Source organism: Sminthopsis crassicaudata, chromosome 1, assembly GCF_048593235.1.
Source record: "Sminthopsis crassicaudata isolate SCR6 chromosome 1, ASM4859323v1, whole genome shotgun sequence".
NCBI classification, from domain to species: Eukaryota; Metazoa; Chordata; class Mammalia; order Dasyuromorphia; family Dasyuridae; genus Sminthopsis; species Sminthopsis crassicaudata.
This window is the reverse complement of record NC_133617.1, coordinates 656,308,178-656,330,048: the sequence shown is the minus strand read 5'-3', so window position 1 is coordinate 656,330,048 and position 21,871 is coordinate 656,308,178.

The window sequence follows — 21,871 nt, the reverse complement described above, 5'->3', positions numbered from 1 at the left end:
ATTTTGTTATGATTTTTTTCTGAATCTATATAGTAATTTCTTAGCAGTTTGATTAGAATGACAATGAATAAGTAGGGTAATTTAGGTAGAATTGTCATTTTTACTATATTAGCTCGGTCTGCCCATGAGCACTTGATAGTCTTCCAGTTTTTTAGATCTAACTTTATTTTTTTAAAAAGTGTTTTCTGATTGTGTTCACATAGTTCCTGACTTTGTCTTGGTAGGTAGACTCCTAAATATTTTATATTATCTACTGTAATTTTAACTGGAATTTCTCTATTTCTTGCTACTGGTTGTTAACATTTAGAAATGATAATTTATATGGAGTTATTTTATGTGCATCAATTTGTTAAAATTGTTAATGTTTCTAGTAGTTTTTAGTTAATTATCTATAATTCTCTAAATATACCATTATCTACAAAGTGATAATTTTGTTTCCTCATCTACTCTAATTCCTATAATTTCTTTTTCTTCTCTTATTGCTAAAAACTACATGTGCTTTCACCTCAAAACCATTCTTAATTCCTCATTTTCTATTACCATATATATATACACTCAATTGTAATTTTTTCTATTCTATCTCCAAAATATATCTTTAGTATACGCATTGCATTCTATTCATATAGGTATCATTCTAGTTTAGAGACTTATCCCCTCTTGCCTACAGTTTCAAGATATGAAAAGAGTGAGCAATGGAAGGCAATGGGAATTAATCACATGAAAAATAGTTACCAAAATTCACTTTAAAAAGACCCCCTTAAAAAGTAGAATTGACTAAATGGAAAATGGAGTACAAATGATTCCTGAAGAAAACAATTATTTAAAGATGATAATTTCACTAACAGAAGCTAATGACTTCATGAGACATCAAGAAATAACACTAAATCAAAAGAATGAAAAAAGAAAAACAAGAAAAATAGTGAAATATCTCATGTAAAAAATAACTGACCTGGAAAAGAAATCCCAAAGGAAATAACTTGAAAATTATTGAAGTACCTGAAAGTCATGATCAGAGAGAGAGAGAGAGAGAGAATCGACAAATCAACTTTCAATAAATTGACAATGAAAACTTCCCTGATATTCTAGAAGCAGAGGATAAAATAGAAAGTGAAATAATCCTTTGAAAACCACCTGAAAGACATCCCAAAATATAAACTCCCAGGAAGATTATAACCAAATATTAGAGCTCACAAGTCAGGAAGAAAATATTGAAATTACTGGAAAAAATAATTCATATAACTCAAAATCAGTCAGATTAACATAAAATTTAATATTTTTGTCCAATTTATTTTTTAAACTTAATTAAATTTTAAGAGAGAATTATATAACTCTCAAGAAGAGAAAGAGAAATCAAAACCAGAAAGAAATACAGAGAAAATATACATAATTTATTCTTATCTATTTTTATCTCTGTTGTAAATATATTTGTACACCCATATAATTATGCACACACATATTAACCTATGTAAATATATATTTGTATATATACACACATATATACATATGTGTACATATGGACTGCATACATATGCATGTGTGTTTACACGTTTTGGGCAACTTTATATTTTCCATAAACTTAAACCAATAGTTGTAAAATATGTGTTTTGTTCGTTTTACAAAAGGCATTTATTTTAAGAGGAAGTTTGGGTTGAACTCATATTTTTAATTTCTCACTTTGTGTGAGTGTGTGTGTGTGTGTATGTGCATATATGTGTATATTTAAAAACACAGCTTAAAACATATAGTCAGTTCTATTGGAGAAACTGAGACCAGAAGTAGATAGGAATAAAATAATATTCTACTTGTATTATACTTTTCCTTTGAGAAATAGTAAATGTCCTCTCATCTCATGATGCCCTATAAATGAATCCCATTTTAAAAAGAGCACCTTTGTGTCTACTATTTTCTGAGTTTTTTATTATCTGGAGAATTTAAAATGACTTTTTAGATGGCAGCAGAACTGTATATTGTAAGTTTGAGCTGGTAGCAACACAAAATATAAAGAATTGTGAATATTAGTTAGCACAAAGGATATATTTTGAAACATAGGGTGGACAGATCACAAGGTGAGGAATCTTAAGATGTTAAGGAGATTGTGAGCCGGGACAAATGGATAGATGGTGATATCCATAATAATTCTACAGATTTTGAAGATGGGAGAGTTTGAAGGAAAAGACAATATTTTCTTTTTTTGATATCTTAAGTTTGTGATGCCTATATAACATCCAGTTTAGGATGTCCATAATCACATATGACATTTACTTATACACACATATATCGATACAATGTGCATAAAATGAAATACTTTATTTTTTTCCAATTAATCAAGATCTGAATTTTCTTCCCTTTTAACTAAAAAGAAAGAAAATTAAAAGCCTTTTAAATAAAAGCTATCAAGAAAAACAATTTTATGTAATGACAGGTCCAAAAATATATACACATTTATCTCTATCTCTATCTCTATCTCTATCTCTATCTCTATCTCTATCTATCTATCTATCTATCTATCTATCTATCTATCTATCTATATATATATCACTATGACTATAGCTTCTCTAGCAGGTGATCAGTAGCATATTTTATTATGAATTATTTGGAATTATGATTGTCATTGCATTTATCAGAGTTCTAAACCTTTCCACTTTGTTTTTATGAATAGTTCATATCTCTGCTCAATTAATTTTATATTATTTCATATAAATAGAAATTATAATGGAAGATTAAGACATTGAGATTACCAAAAAAGATCAATAGTAGGGATTATTGGCTTGGAAAGTTGTGATATGAATTTAAGGATATTTAGAAAGAGAAAAGCAATTAATTCATGGAAATTGAAGAAGATAAGGAAATAGTGGGAGAAAGTGGCTAAATGATGCAAACTCAGGAGGAAAAATAAAGGGCAAATTTTAAATGAATAGACTTAATCTTGAAGAAATCTGAAATTCTTGAGCTGAGAGACTATTGTGAAGCTCAAGAAGCAACATGAATGTTATAAGCAACTGTTTGGAAATGTGGGGTATTTAGTTAATTAGGGAAGAATAGGATATTTGCATTTATCATGTTTCTGTAGAAGTTTTGTTTTCACTAGTTTTGTGTTGCAAAATTCATAATTTCAATTTTAACAAAATGGTAATAGTAAGCAAATATATATATATATATATATATATATATATACATATATATATATATATATGTATGTATATAACCTTAAAAGTTGTAAATTATAACAATTGGGCTAAAATGAATATCTGAAAAAATGATTGATGTACACTTGAACTTTGACTCAGGACTACACAAAAGATGGTAATATATCCCATTTTTAAAAAATTCTTCCACAAAATAAGGATTTTATCATATCTAGGTATATGCTTTTGGATAAATAATCCTTCATTATAACTATTCCATATATATTTTTTCATCCTGTGAATTCTCGAACATGTTCATTTGGAAGGAATCTAAAGCCAAACCTAAAATCTTTGTGGATACCAGGGAAATGTACAAATTATTCATAAGCTTTCCTTCATTCTCCACATGTGACTGGTCTGAAACATTATGAAATAGGTCTTGAATCTTAATTTCAAGATTGGAATGAATGTAGTCCAAAAAAAAAGTTTACTTATTTGTAATAGGGAAAGGGAATTTTCATACAATGAAAGAAATGATATTCAGTGAGGGATTTCCCCTTTTACTATTGGATATCAGTATATCATCGTCATTGGAAATGCAAGGATAACTTGCAATTAGCAAAAATTGTCATTTGCTACCTTCTCCTGGTGTTCTCTGACTAAACAACTAGAAGGATAGCTCTCCCTTTCTAGTAAATCCATAAGAGTGTAGTGGTAAGAGACACTGACTCAAGCTTTGGACTACCTATTCCTGCTCCCCCAATCATAAACATCCTTTTGGTTAGGGGAAGGAGAGAAAAGTAAAATGACTGATTTTACTGGATGCTACCTATCCTTCTTTCTTACATTTTTTTAAAATTACACATTCCACAGCTACATTCATAGAAAATACTTCCTACACTTATTGGCCCATTTCTCTTATCACACAATCCCCACCCCCTGAACATCTCTCTTCTCATCAAATTCCTTTTCCATCATGTTGTTGCAATGAGGTCACTGATAGTGATACATTATTTTCTACCACTTCAACTCTTTCCATTCCCACTGGTCAATAAGTGATCGATGATTTCTACAGATAGGAATACTCTGATTACATGATATTCTTTCGGCACCATTCTCATAAGTCTGCCTCTCTAAGGTTATTGTTGGTTTGTGTCTTTTTTTTTGGGGGGGGGATGCCCTAATTTAATCTTAAGTAGAGCCTTACCAAAAATATTAGACAGGAAGTTAGAATTTATTTTTGGTGCATGTGGGCTTAATTTTTTTAGAAGTGCAAAGAGTTTATTTTTATGATGAAATAATTTTTTTTTAATATAAAGAGAAAAAAGAAGGAAGTACAACAGCTTAGACAATGGTTAATGATATTCTTTCCTAGAATAGTGGCTGTGTTAGTGGATAAAAACTGACATAAATTAGAAAATTTAAGTAGTCAAAGATAAGATAATTAGTTAATAAGACCAGAGTAAGGAATCAGGGATGACACAGAGATTATGAAGTGAAAAAACAAGAGCTTCCTTTAAGCAAAAACAAAAATTAAGTGTGAATTTTGTGAGAAAGATAATGATTTCAATTTTGGACATATAGCTTGAAGTGTTTGTGTACAATCTAGTGGTAAATTTATGTTGTTCCAATGGAAGAAGTTTATTTTTACCATATCTACTAAATTATCTTATTTTTCAATAGTTTTTAATTCAGTTACTGTATTATGAAGTTCTTTTTTCTGATAACAATCAGTTGTTCTAAACTAATTAGAAAGTATTCATGAAGGCTAGAGAGGTAAGGGAGGGAAAGTATAGAATGTGGAATTCAATACATTAAAAATATTAAAAAGTAAAAAAAAATATGTATTCTCTTAATGAGCTGGTAAAAGGAAGATTAGTTCTGAACTTCATTTAATTGTTTTCTTAATAATTATTTCTCTCCTAAAATGAGATAAATTTCAGGAAGTCAAATATTGCTTCTGCAGCCAGTGCACGAAATAAAGATAGATTTACAATTTAAAAAATTAATATATTTTGTTTTCTAAAGGATTGAGTTTAAAAGCCACTGATATTTTGGATGATTTATAAATTAGAGAAAAATCAATTTTTAATATATTAAGTGTTTATAGTTTGAATATTTGTAATTTTTAATGTAAAGGCTAAAGGTACAGAAAGATATCCAGAAGGTTTCAGATTAATCCCCATAATTAGGCTCTGATAAAAGCCTTCTTGAAATAGTCATGATGAATAATGATGTGTAAGAAATAGCTCAGATATTTTCTAACCATTTTCACTGGCTTAATTAAACACATGCATGGCAAAAGGTATTTTCAACTGACAGTATAGTCAGAACAGATACTACTCTTAAAGTGACTTGATAACAAGATCTTAGATCATTGCCCTCAGATATTCTCTGGATATGTTTCTTTTTATGATTTGCCCACTTTGACAATGACAGCTGACGAGACACAATGTTCTTGACTGCCAAATGAATTATTTATTTTACCTATGGATCAGGTTTTATAATTGTCTCCTTATTAAAATAAAGCATCATGGGTAGACTATATATAAAAACTGGCATGGAATCAACTATTAAGATTCCTCATATTCCCATAGGTTAATGTTCTTGATGTTTCAAAATTCATTTGGATTTTCAAAACTACAAATTAATTTCATTACACTAACACAAAAGAACACACACTAAAGCAAAGTATAAATGCCCATTTTCTCAGAGCCACGATTTGTTTTCAAAGAGAGAAAGTACAAAACCTTTGTTTTTAGAATATTGTCTCTGGTAAGATGTTATTGCCAAAGAGGTCCTTTTCCTTCCTTTATGATTTCCTTGGGATACAAACCTAGTAATGATATTGCTTAGTCAAAGGGTATGCACAGTGTTATACCCCTTTGGGCCTAGTTCCAGATTGCTTTCTAGAAAGCTTGGATCATTTTGCAATTTCACCTACAATACATTAATGTCCCAGTTTTCCCACATCCCCTCTAACATTTATCATTAATTTTTTTCTATCACCTTAGACAATCTGAGAAGTGTGAGTTGGAACCTCATATTTATTAAAATTTGCATTTCTCTAATCAATAGTGATTTATATGACTATAATTGGCTTTAATTTCATCATCTAAATATTGCCTGTTCATATCCTTTGACCATTTATCAATTGGGGAATGGCTTGTATTCTTATAAATTTGACACAATTCTTTATATATATTTAGAAATGAAACTTTTAACAGAAATACTGGCTGTAAAGCTTTTCCCCTTATTGTGCTTCCCTTTTAATCTTGTTTCTATTGTTTTCTTGTGCAAATACTTTTTATTTAATGTATTCAAAGTTGTTTATTTTACCTTTCATAATGTTCTCTAGTTCTTGTTTGATCATAAATTTCTTCCTTTTCCAAAGATCTGATAGGTAAATTATCCCTAGTTGTTCTAATATGTTTATAGTAATTTATACTTAAATTAAAATTATTTTTTTTTACTTTATATTTAAGTTTCTTGAGATCTTGAGGAATATAACAGGATTACCTTTACCTTTCAATGTGACTAACAATTTGGAAAAAGAATAAATATTGACTAAGCTATTTTCTTAACCATTTATAGTTATATATGCATTATCCTCAAACTATTGTTTCACTGGAGAAATAATATTAAACCATATTTTGATGGTATTTTAATTAAGATTAGGTAACACAATACATAAATCTAACTGCATACAGGCAAACTTCAATACAATATCTTAATATTTTAAAAACAAACAAAAGTAACAGAACTACCCACTCATTTCTTTTACGGACTTCTTTTTCTTCCATGTTATATTTGGTTTACATAATATGTGACCAAGTGAGGATGCTAATGTCAACCAATATATTAAATATTTATTTATAAGGGACATTTCTTTCCTTATCATATAGAATACATACATACATGCATATATGTAACATATAGGGTACAGCTGCTTGATACAAGATGAACAATTAATGTTTCTTGGCGATTTGATAAGAAACAATTCTCATTAATTTCCACTACTATTTCATCATTCTCTCTATCTCTATGGATTAAAAGTCAATGTTCTAAGTATGATATGAAATATATTCTGAAAATTACTTTTACTTTAATAAAGTTAAAAGCCGAGTAATAAGCTAAGAAAATGAGCAAAAACCAAAAAAAGCTTCTGAATTGAAAGCTATCATGGTGAAAAAGATCAAAATACACACTAAGAAGATGATAAAGTCAAAGCTCCTACATACAAAGCTTCCAAGAAAAATAAGAATTGGGATTGGGCTCAGGCTATGTTAGAGCCCAAAAGGGATTTTGAAAATCAAGTAAGAAAGATAGAGGAAAATTTAGGGAAAAAAATGAGAGTGGTACAAAAGGAAATATAGTTGGGAATGAAGGTACAAAAGCTCACTGAGGAAAATAATTGCATAAAAATTAAAATTGAGCAAATAGAAGCTAATGACCTCATGAGAAAGCAAGATTCAATAAAGCAAAATCAAAAAAATGAAAATAAGAAAAATGTGAAATTTCATTGGAAAACAACTGACCAGAAAAATAGATCCAGATGAGATAATATAATGTGATGATCAAAAACAAAAAAAACAAACAAACAACAACAACAACAACAACAACAACAACAACAACAATGAAAAACAAGCCAGGACCCTTTCAAGAAATTGTCAAGAAAAACTGTCCTGATATTCTAGAATAAGAGGGTAAAATAGAAATTGAAAGGATCCACCAATCACCTCCTGATAGAGATCTCAAAATAAAAATCCAAATTCTGGAAATCCCAGGTCAAAGAGAAAATGTTGCAAGCAAACGGCAAGACACAATTTGAGTATTGTGGAACCACATTCAATATAACACAACATGTGGCAGCTTCTACATTAAAAGACTGTTTTTGCTACTCTGGAGAGCAGTATATTTAGGATTACAAATAAGAATCATCTACCCAGAAAAATTGAGTATAATGCTTCAGAAGAAAAATAATATAATGTAAATAGAGGGTTTTCAAGCATTGATGAAGAAAAGACCAGAGTTGAATGGAAAAACTGATTTTCAAATACAGAACACTGGAAAAGCATAAGGATGTAATCAGGAAAAGTGTTGCCATGATGTACTTAATAAGGTTTATCTGTTTAACAATTATACATGGGAGGGTAATACTTGTAATCCATTATAACTTTCTCATTATGTCAGTTAGGAGTATATCACAGGTATGAATTGAATATGAAGGGATAATAACTTTTAAAAAATAATGAACTTAAGGGGTTGGGACAGAAATGTACTGGGAAAAACTGAAAAGGAGAAGTAGAATGGTGCAAATACTCTCCCAGTAAAAAAGGCAAGATTAAATATGTATACATATATTGGATTTAAAATATTTTAACATGTATAACATATATTGGATTACTTGCCATCTGGGGGAGGGGGTGAGAGAAAGGAAGGGAAATTTGTTTATATATATATATAAGCTTCTCCAGAAGCTGCCGGATCACTCTCTGGGAAGAGATCTGCTGTGCCTACTCAAATCTCTCAGACAGATTCTTCTTCCTGTAGGGAACCTTTATCTCCAGGCAGTTGCCTTTAACTCTTGTCCAGAGAAGTGACTTCCCTTCCTGCAGAGAGCCCTGTCAAGCCTGATGTAATGCAGAGACTTCTCCTTGAATCCTGGCTCTGAATCTCCTACAGCTCTTAACCTTCCCCAGGTAGACTGCTCTCCAGGCCCAATGTTGCCTCTTTTATCCTCCCAGAGAATGGGGGTGGGATAATGCAAGGGCTTCTGGGAAGAACCACTTCAACCAATGAGCTTGCTCCTTCTAGGATTCCTAAGGTGTAAACTCCCTTTACAAGTCTGAGCCAGAGAACTGTCAGGTCAACCTGAGTTCTCACCTTGTAATTGTCCAGACAACCTGAATTCTCACCTTGTCACTGTCCAGACAACCTGAATTCTCACCTAGTAATCCTAACATATATATATATATAATTTTATAATTATAAATTTTTGACAATATATATGCATGAGTAATATTTTTAAGTAACATTATAACTTGTATTCATTTTTCCAAATTATCACCTCCCTTACTCTACTCCCTCCCTGAGATAACAAGCAATTCCATATATTTTACATGTGTTACAGTATAACCTAAATACAATATATGTGTGTAAATCCCATTTTCTTGTTGCACATTAAGTATTAGATTCCGAAGGTATTAGTAAACTGGGTAGATAGATAGTAGTGCTAATATATTACATTCAATTCCCAGTAATCCTTCTCTGGGTGTAGCTGTTTCGGTCCATCATTGATCAATTGGAAGTGAGTTGTATCTTCTTTATGCTGAAGATATCTACTTCCATCAGAATATATCTTCATACAGCATTGAAGTATATAGCGATCTTCTGGGTGTATTCATTTCACTCAGCATCAGTTGATGTAACTCTCCAAGCCTCTCTGTATTCCTACTGCTGGTCATTTCTTACATAGCAATAATATTCCACAACCTTGATATACCATAATTTACCCAAACATTCTCCAATTGATGGACATCCATTCATCTTCCAGTTTCTAGCCACTACGAAAAGAGCTGCCACAAATATTTTGGCACATATAGGTTCCTTTCTCCTCTTTGTTACTTCTTTGGGATATAAGCCCAATAGCAGCAATGCTGGATCGAAGGGTATGCACAGTTTGATAAATTTTTGGGCATAGTTCCAAATTGCTCTCCAGAATGGTTGTATTCTTTCACAACTCCACCAACAAAGTATTAGTGTCCCAGTTTTCCCACATCCCCTCCAACATTCATCATTATTTGTTCCTGTCATCTTAGCCAATCTGAAAGGTGTGTAGTGGCATCTCAGAGTTGTCTTAATTTGCATTTCTCTGATCAGTAGTGATTTGGAACACTCTTTCATATGAGTGGATATAGTTTAAATTTCATTATCTGAGAATTATCTGTTCATATCCTTTGACCATTTATCAATTGGAGAATGGTTTGATTTCCTGTAAATTAGGGTCAGTTCTCTATACATTTTGGAAATGAGACCTTTATCAGAACATTTAACTGTAAAAATATTTTCCCAATTTGTTACTTCCATTCTAATCTTGTTTTCATTAGTATTGTTTGTACAGAAACTTTTTAGTTTGATCAAAATCTTCTATTTTGTGATCAATAATGATCTCTAGTTCTCCTCTGGTCATAAATTCTTTCCTCCTCCACAAGTCTGAGAGGTAGACTATTCTCTGTTCCTCTAATCTATTTCTGATCTCATTCTTTATGCCTAAATCATGGACCCATTTTGATCTTATCTTGGTATATGGTGCTAAGTGTGGATCCATATCTATTTTTTGCCATACTAATTTCCAGTTTTCCCAAAAGTTTTTTTCAAATAATGAATTTTTATCCCTAATGTTGGTGTCTTTGGGTTTGTCAAAGACTAGATTGCTATAGTTATACACTTTTTTGTCCTTTGTACCTAATCTGTTCCACTGAACAACTGGTCTATTTCTTAGCCAATACCAAATGGTTTTGGTGACTGTTGTTATATAATATAGCTTTAGATCAGGTACACCTAGACCACTTTCATCTGACTTTTTTTCGTTAGTTGCCTTGCATTTCTCGATCTTTTGTTCTTAAATATGAATTTTGTTGTTATTTTTTCTAGGTCATTAAAATAGTTAGTTGGGAGTCTGATTGGTATAGCACTAAATAAATTAATTAGTTTGGGGTGTATTGTCATCTTAATTATATTCGCACGGCCTATCCAAGAGCACAGAATGTCTTTCCAATTATTTAAATCTGACTATATTTTTGTGGCAAGTGTTTTGTAATTTTGCTCATATAATTCCTGACTTTTCTTTGGTAGATGGATTCCCAAATATTTTATACTCTCAACATTTGTTTGGAATGGAATTTCTCTTTGTATTTCTTGCTGTTGCATTTTGTTGGTGGTATATAAAAATGCTGAGGATTTATGTAGATTTATTTTATATACTGCAACTTTCCTAAACTTGGGAATTATTTCTGATAGCTTTATAGCACAGTCTTTGGGGTTCTCTAAGTATTCCATCATATCATCTGCAAAGAGTGATAGTTTGATTTCCTCATTTCCTACTCTAATTCCTTGAATCTCTTTCTCGGCTCTTATTGCCAAGGCTAGTTTTTCTAGTACTATATAGAATAGTAATGGTGATAGTGGGCAATCTTGTTTCACTACTGATCTTACTGGGAAAGGTTGCAGTTTATTTCTATTGCATATTATGCTTACTGAAGGTCTTAAATATATGCTCCTGATTATTCTAAGGAATAATCCATTTATTCCTATACTCTCAAGAGTTTTTAGTAGGAATGGATGTTGGATTTTGTCAAATGCTTTTTCTGCATCTATTGAGATGATCATATGTTTTTTTTTTATTAATCTGAATATTAATATGGTCAATTATACTAATAATTTTCCTAATATTAAACCAGCCCTGCATTCCTGGTATGAATCCTGCTTGATCATAGAGTATTACCTTGGGGATGATTTTCTGAAGTCTATTTCCTAATATCTTATTTAAGATTTTAACATCAATATTCATTAAGGAAATTGGTCTATAGTGTTCTTTCTCAGTTTTCAATGTACCTGGTTTAGGTATCAGTACCATGTCTGTGTCATAAAAGGAGTTTGGTAGGACTCCTTTATCTCCTTTTTTTTCAAATGGTTTATATAACAGTGGCGCCAATTGTTTTTTAAAGGTTTGGTAGAATTCACATGTAAATCCATCTGGTCCTGTGGACTTTTTCTTAGGAAGTTGATTAATAGCTTGTTCTCTTTCTTTTTCAGAAATGGGACTATTTAAGCAATTTATCTCCTCCTCTGTTTATCTAGGAAGCTTATATTTTTGGAGGAAGTCATCCATTTCCCTTAAGTTATCAAATTTATTGGCAAAAAGTTGGACTACATAATTCCTTATTATTTCTCTAATTTCCTCTTCATTGGTGGAAAGATCCTCTTTTCATTTGTAAGACTAACAATTTTATTTTCCTCTTTCCTTTTTCTCAGCATATTTACCAAAGGTTTATCTATTTTATTGGGTTTTTCATAAAACCAACTCTTGGTTTTATTTATTAATTCAATAGTTTTTTTTTAATTTCAATATTATTGATTTCTCCTTTTAATTTTTGTATTTCAAGTGTGATTTTTGGTTGGGGGTTTGTAATTTGGTCTTTTTGTAGCTTTTTAAGTTGCAGGCCCAATTCATTAATCTTCTCTTTCTCTATTTTGTTCAAATAAGCCTCTAAAGATATAAAATTTCCCCTTATTACTGCTTTAACTGCATCTCACAGATTTTGTTATGATGTCTCATCATAGTCATTATCTGGGGTAAAATTATTAATTGTTTCTACAATTTGCTGTTTCACCCAGTCATTCTTTAAGATGAGATTATTCAGTTTCCAATTACTTTTTGGTCTACTTACCCCTAACTTCTTATTGAATATAGTTTTTATTGCATTGTGTTTTGAGAAAAAGGCATTTATTATTTCTGCTTATCTGCATTTAATTTTGATATATTTATGTCCTAATATATGGTCAAATTTTGGATAGGTTCCATGAACTGCTGAGAAGAAAATTTACTCTTTTCTATCACCATTCAGTTTTCTCCAAAGGTCTATCATAGTTTTTTTTTTTCTTTTTTTTTTTTTTAATGTTCTATTCATTGAATTTCTTTCTTATTTGTTTTGTGGTTTGATTTGTTTAAATCTGAGAGTGCAAGGTTGAGATCTCCCACTATTATAGTTTTACTGTCTATTTCTTCTTGCAACTCTCTTAACTTTTCCTTTAGAAAGTTAGATGCTGAGGGCAGAAGCAAGATGGCAAAGAAGATACACAAAAAAAAAAAAAAGAAAAAAAAAGAAAAAGAAAAGCTGGAGAATAACGTCAAATAATTACTGGGAAAATCTATAGACCTGGAAAATAGATCTAGGAGAGATAATCTGCGGATCATTGGTCTTCCAGAAAACTATGACCAAAAAAAGAGCCTAGATTCTATTTTACAGGAAATTATCAAAGAGAACTATCCAGAGATAATAGAAACAGAGGGGAATGTAGATGTTAAAAGAATTCATCGCACTCCTTCTGAAATAGACCCTAAAAAAAGAACACCACGGAATATTGTGGCTAACTGCAGAATTACCACACAAGGAGAAAATCCTGCAAGCAGCTAGAAAAAAACAATTTAAATACCAAGGTGCCACAATAAGGGTCACACAAGATCTGGCTGCCTCCACATTAAAAGATAGAAGGGCCTGGAACCTGATATTCCGAAAGGCAAAAGATCAAGGATTGCAACCAAGAATAAACTACCCAGCTAAGTTTAGCATCTTTTTCCATGGAAGAAGATGGTCATTCAATGAAATAGAGGAATTCCATATGTTTCTTAGAAAAAAAAACAGACTTAAACAAAAAATTTGATCTACATCCACAAAACTGAAGAGAAACAGAAAAAGGTACACAGAACCCTTGAGAACTATATCTCTGTTGTGGGTATATAGAAAGTATGCATGGATAATTTGATTTTACTGATATAAAAGAAAAAAAAAAGGAGGATGTGTAGTAAAGGGAAGGGGGTAGTATCAGAAAAAGAGGAGGGAATGATAAAAAGAGGGAAACTACATCCCAGGAAGATGCATAGAAAATATACCATATCTGAGGGAATTTAGAGAGGGGAAGAATCATTGTCTAAATCTTACTCTCATTAGAAGAGGCTCAAAGAGTAAATAATTGTCTTTTATTTTTTCAGAGAATTCTCTATCACCTCATTAAAAGGGGGAGAGGAAAAGGAAAAAAGAAAAGGAGAATAAGGGAAGGGACGTGGAGGGAGGGGTGAGGGATACTAAAAAAAAAAGGGAGGGCTGCGCATCATAAGGGGGGGTCTATAAATTAAATATTGGGGAAGGGGTTCAGGGGGGTCAGGGGAAAAAGCATAATCTGGGGATAATATGATGGCAGGAAATACAGAATTAGTAATTTTAACTGTAAATGTGAATGGGATGAATGCTCCCATCAAACGGAGACAGATAGCAGACTGGATCAAAAATCAGAACCCTACAATATGTTGTTTACAGGAAACACACTTAAAGCAGGGAGATACATATAGAGTAAAGGTAAAAGGTTGGAGCAGAATCTATTATGCTTCAGGTAAAGCCAAAAAAGCAGGGGCAGCTATCCTTATCTCAGATCAAGCAAAAGCAGAATTTGATCTAGTTAAAAGAGATAAGGAAGGAAACTATATCCTGCTGAAAGGTAGCATAAATAATGAAGCCATATAGATACTACACATATATGCACCAAGTGGTATAGCATCTAACTTTCTAAAGGAAAAGTTAAGAGAGTTGCAAGAAGAAATAGACAGTAAAACTATAATAGTGGGAGATCTCAACCTTGCACTCTCAGATTTAGACAAATCAAACCACAAAACAAATAAGAAAGAAATTTAAAAAGTAAATAGAATATTAGAAAAACTAGGTATGATAGACCTTTGGAGAAAACTGAATGGCAATAGAAAGGAATATACTATCTTCTCAGCAGTCCATGGATCCTTTACAAAAATTGACCGTATATTAGGACATAAAGATCTCAAAATTAAATGTAGGAAGGTAGAAACAATAAATGCATTCTTCTCAGACCACAATGCAATAAAAGCTACATTCAGTAAAAAGTTAGGGGTAAATAGACCAAAAAGTAATTGGAAACTGAATAATCTCATCTTAAAGAATGACTGGGTGAAAGAGTAAATTATAGAAACAAGTAATAATTTCACCCAAGATAATGACAATGATGAGATATCATACCAAAATCTGTGGGATGCAGCTAAAGTGGTAATAAGGGGAAATTTTATATCTTTAGAGGCTTATTTGAAGAAAATAGAGAAAGAGAAGATTAACGAATTGGGCTTACAACTTAAAAGGCTAGAAAAAGACCAAATTAAAAACCCCCAACCAAAAATTAAACTTGAAATACAAAAATTAAAAAGAAGAAATCAATAATAGTGAAAGTAAAAAAAAAAAAAAAACTATTGAATTAATAAATAAAACCAAGAGTTGGTTTTATGAAAAATCCAATAAAATAGATAAACCTTTGGTAAATCTGATCAGAAAAAGAAAGAGGAAAATCAAATTGTTAGTCTTACAAATGAAAAGGGGAATTTTTCCACCAATGAAGAGGAAATTAGAGAAATAATAAGGAGTTACTTTGCCCAACTTTATGCCAATGAATTTGATAACTTAAGTGAAATGGATGACTTCCTCCAAAAATATAGGCTCCCTAGATTAACAGAGGAGGAAATAAATTGCTTAAATAGTCCCATTTCAGAAAAAGAAAGAGAACAAGCTATTAATCAACTCCTCAGGAAAAAATCCCCAGGACCAGATGGATTTACATGTGAATTCTACCAAACATTTAAAGAACCATTATCCCCAATGCTATATAAACTATTTGAAAAAATAGGGGATGAAGGAGTCCTACCAAACTCCTTTTATGACACAGACATGGTACTTATACTTAAACCAGGTCGATCGAAAACTGAGAAAGAAATTTATAGACCAATTTCCTTAATGAATATTGATGTTAAAATCTTAAATAAGATATTAGCAAAAAGACTTCAGAAAATCATCCCCAGGGTAATATACTATGATCAAGTAGGATTCATACCAGGAATGCAGGGCTGGTTTAATATTAGGAAAACTATTAGTATAATTGACCAAATTAATAATCAAATTAATAAAAAGCATATGATTATCTCAATAGATGCAGAACAATCAGTTGACAAAATCCTACATCCATTCCTACTAAAAACTCTTGAGAGTATAGGAATAAATGGATTATTCCTTAGAATAATCAGGAGCATATATTTAAGACCTTCAGTAAGCATAATATGCAATAGAAATAAACTGCAACCTTTCCCAGTAAGATCAGGAGTGAAACAAGTTTGCCCACTATCACCATTACTATTCAATATAGTACTAGAAACGCTAGCCTCGGCAATAAGAGCCGAGAAAGAGATTCAAGGAATTAGAGTACGAAATGAGGAAATCAAACTATCACTCTTTGCAGATGATATGATGGTATACTTAGAGAACCCCAAAGACTCTGCTAAAAAGCTATTAGAAATAATTCAGAATTTAAGCAAAGTGGCAGGATACACCCCCCTCTCAAAATTCCCTCATATGTGGTCTATTTTTCTATGCCTTTTTCCTAGGAGGTAGTTTTCCTCTTTTTATCACTCCTTCCCATTTTTGTGATACTACCCCCTTCCCTTTACTACTCCCCCTTTTATTTATATCAGTAAAATCAAATTATCCATGCAGACTTTCTATATATCCGCAACAGAGATACAGTTCTCAAGAGTTCTTTTTAACTTTTTCTGTTTCTCTTCAGTCTTGTGGATGTAGATCAAATTTTTTGTTTAAGTCTATTTTTTTTTTCTTAGAACCAAATGGAATTCCTCTGTTTCATTAAATGAACATCTTCTTCCATGGAAGCTAATGCTAAATGTAGCTGGATAGTTTATTCTTGGTAGCAAACCTTGATCTTTTGCCTTTCAGAATATCAGGTTCTAGGACCTTCGATCTTTTAATGTGGATGCAGCCAGATCTTCAGTGACCCTTATTCTTCCACCTTGATATTTGAATTGTTTTTTTTCTAGCTGCTTGCAATATTTTTTCCCTTTGTTTGGTAATTCTGTAGCTTAGCTATAATATTCCGTGGAGTTATTTTTTTAGGGTCTTTTTCAGAAGGTGATCGATGAATTATTTCAACACCTATTTTCTCTTTGGTTTCTGTTATCTCTGGACACTTTTCTTTGATGATTTCCTGTAAAATAGAATCTAGGCTCTTTTTGTGGCGATACAAAGCCAAGCCAATGTGTCCCATGGGGCGTGGATATCAGCAGTTGATGTGAAAAGCCCCTCGGCTCAAACTGGAAGTGTCTGCCTGGAAATCACGTTCCCTATTTCAAGGGTTCTGCTTCTCTGGGACTTCTGAGGCTGAGTTCCACAACCTCCAGCCAAGTCCAGCACTATGTGGATTAGATGTTGTGGCAGGCTGTGTCCCTGCTGTTCAGGCTCTTAAGTACCCCAAGGTGAAGCCTGGACAGCAGAAAGCAGCTGCACAGCTATGCTGAGATCTGTTAGGTCACTTCCGGATTGGGGTGGTTCTAGTATCTGGCTTTATGTTTTAAAGTGGCTTGATTTCTCTCTTCTAACCTGCTGTTTTATAAGAAGAGAAGAGCTAACAGCCTGTGCCAGATTGCTCTATCACAGTAGCTTCTCTGATCCCAGAGTTCTCTTCAGCCTGATTGGCACAGTGTGCTAGCACCTAACCATCTGTGCTGGCCTTTTTTCTTTTTCCCTTTGGAACTGATCTTTTCTGTTGAAACTCCAGATTCTCTTCAGCTGATACATTGTGCTTCCAATCCTTGTGGTTTCTATCAGTCCAGCGTTATTTTTGAGGCTAATTTAACTAATTGGAAGTGAGGGAAGAAGGGAGCTTACAGATTCTTGTGTATCTTCTCCACCATCTAGGTTCTACCCCCGGAAAGGGAAATTTGTAACACAAAGGCTTGCAAGGGGCAACGTTGAAAAATTACCTATGCATATATTTTGAAAATAAAAAAAAAATAATTATAAAAATGAGGCAAAGAAAATCATTTACATTGAAGGGGAAATGGGAAGAGAGAATAAGTTAACGTTTCATCAGAATTGAGTCAAAGAGGTAATAATATGCACACTCAATAGGGGTATAGAAACTTATCTTATCCTGCAAGAAAATAGGAGGATAAAGTGGTTAGAGTGACTTTGAAAAAAGGCATATTGGGGAAGGATATGGTCAGTAACAAAACAGTTTTGAGCTGAAACAGGATGAAAAAAGAGCGAGAATAGAATAAATTGCTAAAAATACAATTAGCAAGAGTAATTATAGAAACAATTTTGAAGCAAGTTTTTATGTTATGATAAGGTCTCATTTCTCAAACATAAAGAGAACAGAGTCAAATTTATATAAAAAAGTTAAGCACTAATTAAGGATCAAAGGATCAAAATTAAGGCCAAAAGGCCTACAATTCATGCATGTCCTTTGACAAAACACCACCACTAGTAGGCATAAATACAAAAGAGATTAAAAAGGCGGGGGGGGGGGGAGAAATTACTTATATGTACCAAACATACTCATAGCACCTCTTTTTTTCAGGGCAAAAAAATGGAAATTGAGACGGTGTCCATAAACTGTGGAATGGCTGGATAAATTATGATATTTAATTATTTGTGATGGAAAATTATTTTCTATGGAAAAGCATGACCAGGATGCTTTCAGAAAACAAAAATCCTGGGAAATCCTTCATGAACTCAAATAAAGTGAAATGTACTATATACAAAGTAATAGTAATGTTTTGGGATGACCATCTGTAAATGACTTTACTTTTCTCAGGACTTCAATGATCTAACAATATTCTGAAGGATTAATGAAGAATTCTATTTGTATCTAAAGAAGAAACTGATTGCATCTAAATACAGAATAAAGCATTTCATCACTTTCAAACTTTTTCTTGAAGACTTTCATTTTTATTAGGATGGGAGGTCTGTTTTCTTTCTTTCTTTTTTTTCTCTACTTTTTTTTTTAATTTTAATTTTATTTTATAATTATAACATTTTTTGACAGTACATATGCATGGGTAATTTTTTACATTATCCCTTGCACTTACTTCTATTCAGATTTTTTCCCTTCCTCCCCCAACACCCTCCCCCAGATGGCAAGCAGTCTTATATATGTTAAATATATTACAGTATAGTCTAGATACAATATATGTGTGCAGAACCGAATTTTTTGTTGCACAGGAAGAATTGGATTCAGAAGGTAAAAATAACAGTTTACATTCATTTCCCAGTGTTCCTTTTCTGGATGTAGCTGTTTCTGTCCATCATTAATCAATTGGAATTGGATTAGCTCTTCTCTATGTTGAAGAAATCCTCTTCCATCAGCGTACATCCTCGTACAGTATCATTGTTGAAGTGTATAATGATCTTCTGGTTCTGCTCGTTTCACTCAGCGTCAATTGATGTAAGTCTCTCCAAGCCTCTCTGTATTTCTCCTGTTGATCATTTCTTATAGAACAATAATATTCCATAACATTCATATACCATAGTTTACCCAACCATTCTCCAATTGATGGACATCCATTCATCTTTCAGCTTCTAGCCACTATGAAAAGGGCTGCCACAAACATATTGGCACATACAGATACCTTTCCCTTCTTTAGTAGTTCCTTGGGGTATAAGCCCAGTAGTAGTATGGCTGGGTCAAAGGGTATGAACATTTTGATAACTTTTTGGGCATAATTCCAGATTGCTCTCCAGAATGGTTGGATTCTTTCACAACTCCACCAACAATGCATCAGTGTCCCAGTTTTCCCACAGCCCCTCCAACATTCATCATTATTTGTTCCTGTCATCTTAGCCAATCTGACATGTATGTAATGATACCTCAGAGTTGTCTTAATTTGCAATTCTCTGATCAATAGTGATTTGGAACACTCTTTCATATGAGTGGAAATAGTTTTAATTTCATGATCTGAAAATTGTCTGTTCATATCCTTTGACCATTCATCAATTGGAGAATGGCTTGATTTCTTATAAATTAAAGTCAATTCTCTGTATATTTTGGAGATGAGGCCTTTATTAGAACCTTTAAATGTAAAAATTTTTTTCCCAATTTGTTACTTCCCTTCTAATCTTGTTTGCATTAGTTTTGTTTGTGCAGAAACTTTTTAATTTGGTGTAATCAAAATGTTCTATTTTGTGATCAATAATGGTCTCTAGTTCTCCCTTGGACACAAACTCCTTCCTCCTCCACAAGTCTGAGAGGTAAACCATCCCATGTTCCTCCAATTTATTTATGATTTCGTTCTTTATGCCTAAATCTTGGACCCATTTTGATCTAATCTTAGTAATGTGGTGTTAAATGTGGGTCCATGCCTAGTTTCTGCCATACTAATTTCCAGTTTTCCGAGCAGTTTTTGTCAAATAATGAATTCTTATCCCAAAATTTGGGATCTTTGGGTTTGTCAAAGATTAGATTGCTATTTTTATTCACTATCTTGCCCTGTGAACCTAACCTATGCCACTGATCTAGTCTTTTTCTTAGCCAATACCAAATGGTTTTGGTGACTGTTGCTTTATAATATAGCTTTAAATCAGGTACACATAGACCACCTTCCTCTGACTTTTTTTTTCATTAGTTCCCTTGCAATTTTCGACCTTTTATTCTTCCATATGAATTTTGTTGTTATTTTTTCTAGGTCATTAAAATAGTTTCTTGGGAGTCTGATTGGTATAGCACTAAATAAATAGATTAGTTTAGGGAGTATTGTCATCTTGATTATATTCGCTCGGCCTATCCAAGAACACTGAATGTCTTTCAAATTATTTAAATCTGATTTTATTTTTGTGGCAAGTATTTTGTAATTTTGCTCATATAATTCCTGACTCTCCTTTGGTGGATATATTCCCAAATATTTTATACTATCGACTGTTATTTTGAATGGAATTTCTCTTTGTATCTCTTGCTGTTGGATTGTGTTGGTAATGTATAAAAATCCTGAGGATTTATGTGGATTTATTTTATATCCTGCGACTTTGCTAAAATTCTGAATTATTTCTAATAGCTTTTTAGCAGAGTCTTTGGGGTTCTCTAAGTATACCATCATGTCATCTGTGAAAAGTGACAATTTGATTTCTTCATTTCCTACTCTAATTCCTTGAATCTCTTTCTCGGCTCTTATTGCCAAGGCTAGGGTTTCTAGTACTATATTGAATAGTAATGGTGATAGTGGGCAACCTTGTTTCACTGCTGATCTTACAGGGAAAGTTTCTAGTTTATCACCATTACATATAATGTTTACTGAAGGTTTTAAATATATGTTCCTTATTATTTTAAGGAATAGTCCATTTATTCCTATACTCTCAAGCGTTTTTAGTAGGAATGGATGTTGGATTTTATCAAATGCCTCTTCTGCATCTATTGAGATGATCATATGGTTTTTATTAATTTGATTATTAATATGGTCAATTATACTAATAGTTTTCCTAATATTAAACCAGCCCTGCATTCCTGGTATAAATCCCACTTGGTCATAGTGTATTATCTTGGGGATGATTTTCTGAAGTCTATTTGCTATTATCTTATTTAAGATTTTAGCATCAATATTCATTAACGAATCGGTCTATAGTTTTCTTTCTCAATTTTCCATCTACCTGGTTTAGGTATCAGTACCATGTCTGTGTCATAAAAGGAGTTTGGTAGGACTCCTTCTTCCCCTATTTTTTCAAATAGTTTAACATTGGGGCTAATTGTTCTTTAAATGTTTGGTAGAATTCACATGTAAATCCATCTGGTCCTGGGGACTTTTTCTTAGGAAGTTGGTTAATAGCTTGGTCTATTTCTTTTTCTGAGATGGGACTATTTAGACTACTTACTTCTTCCTCTGTTAATCTGGGCAAGATATATTTTTGAAGGTATTCTTCCATTTCATTTAAGTTATCGAATTTATCGGCATAAAGTTGAGCAAAGTAGCTCCTAATTTTTAAGACTATCAATTTGCTTTTTCTCTTTCCTTTTTTTAATCAGGTTTACCAAGGGATTGTCTATGTTGTTGTTTTTTTTCATAGAACCAACTTTTGGATTTATTAATTAATTCAATAGTTTTTTTTACTTTCAATTTT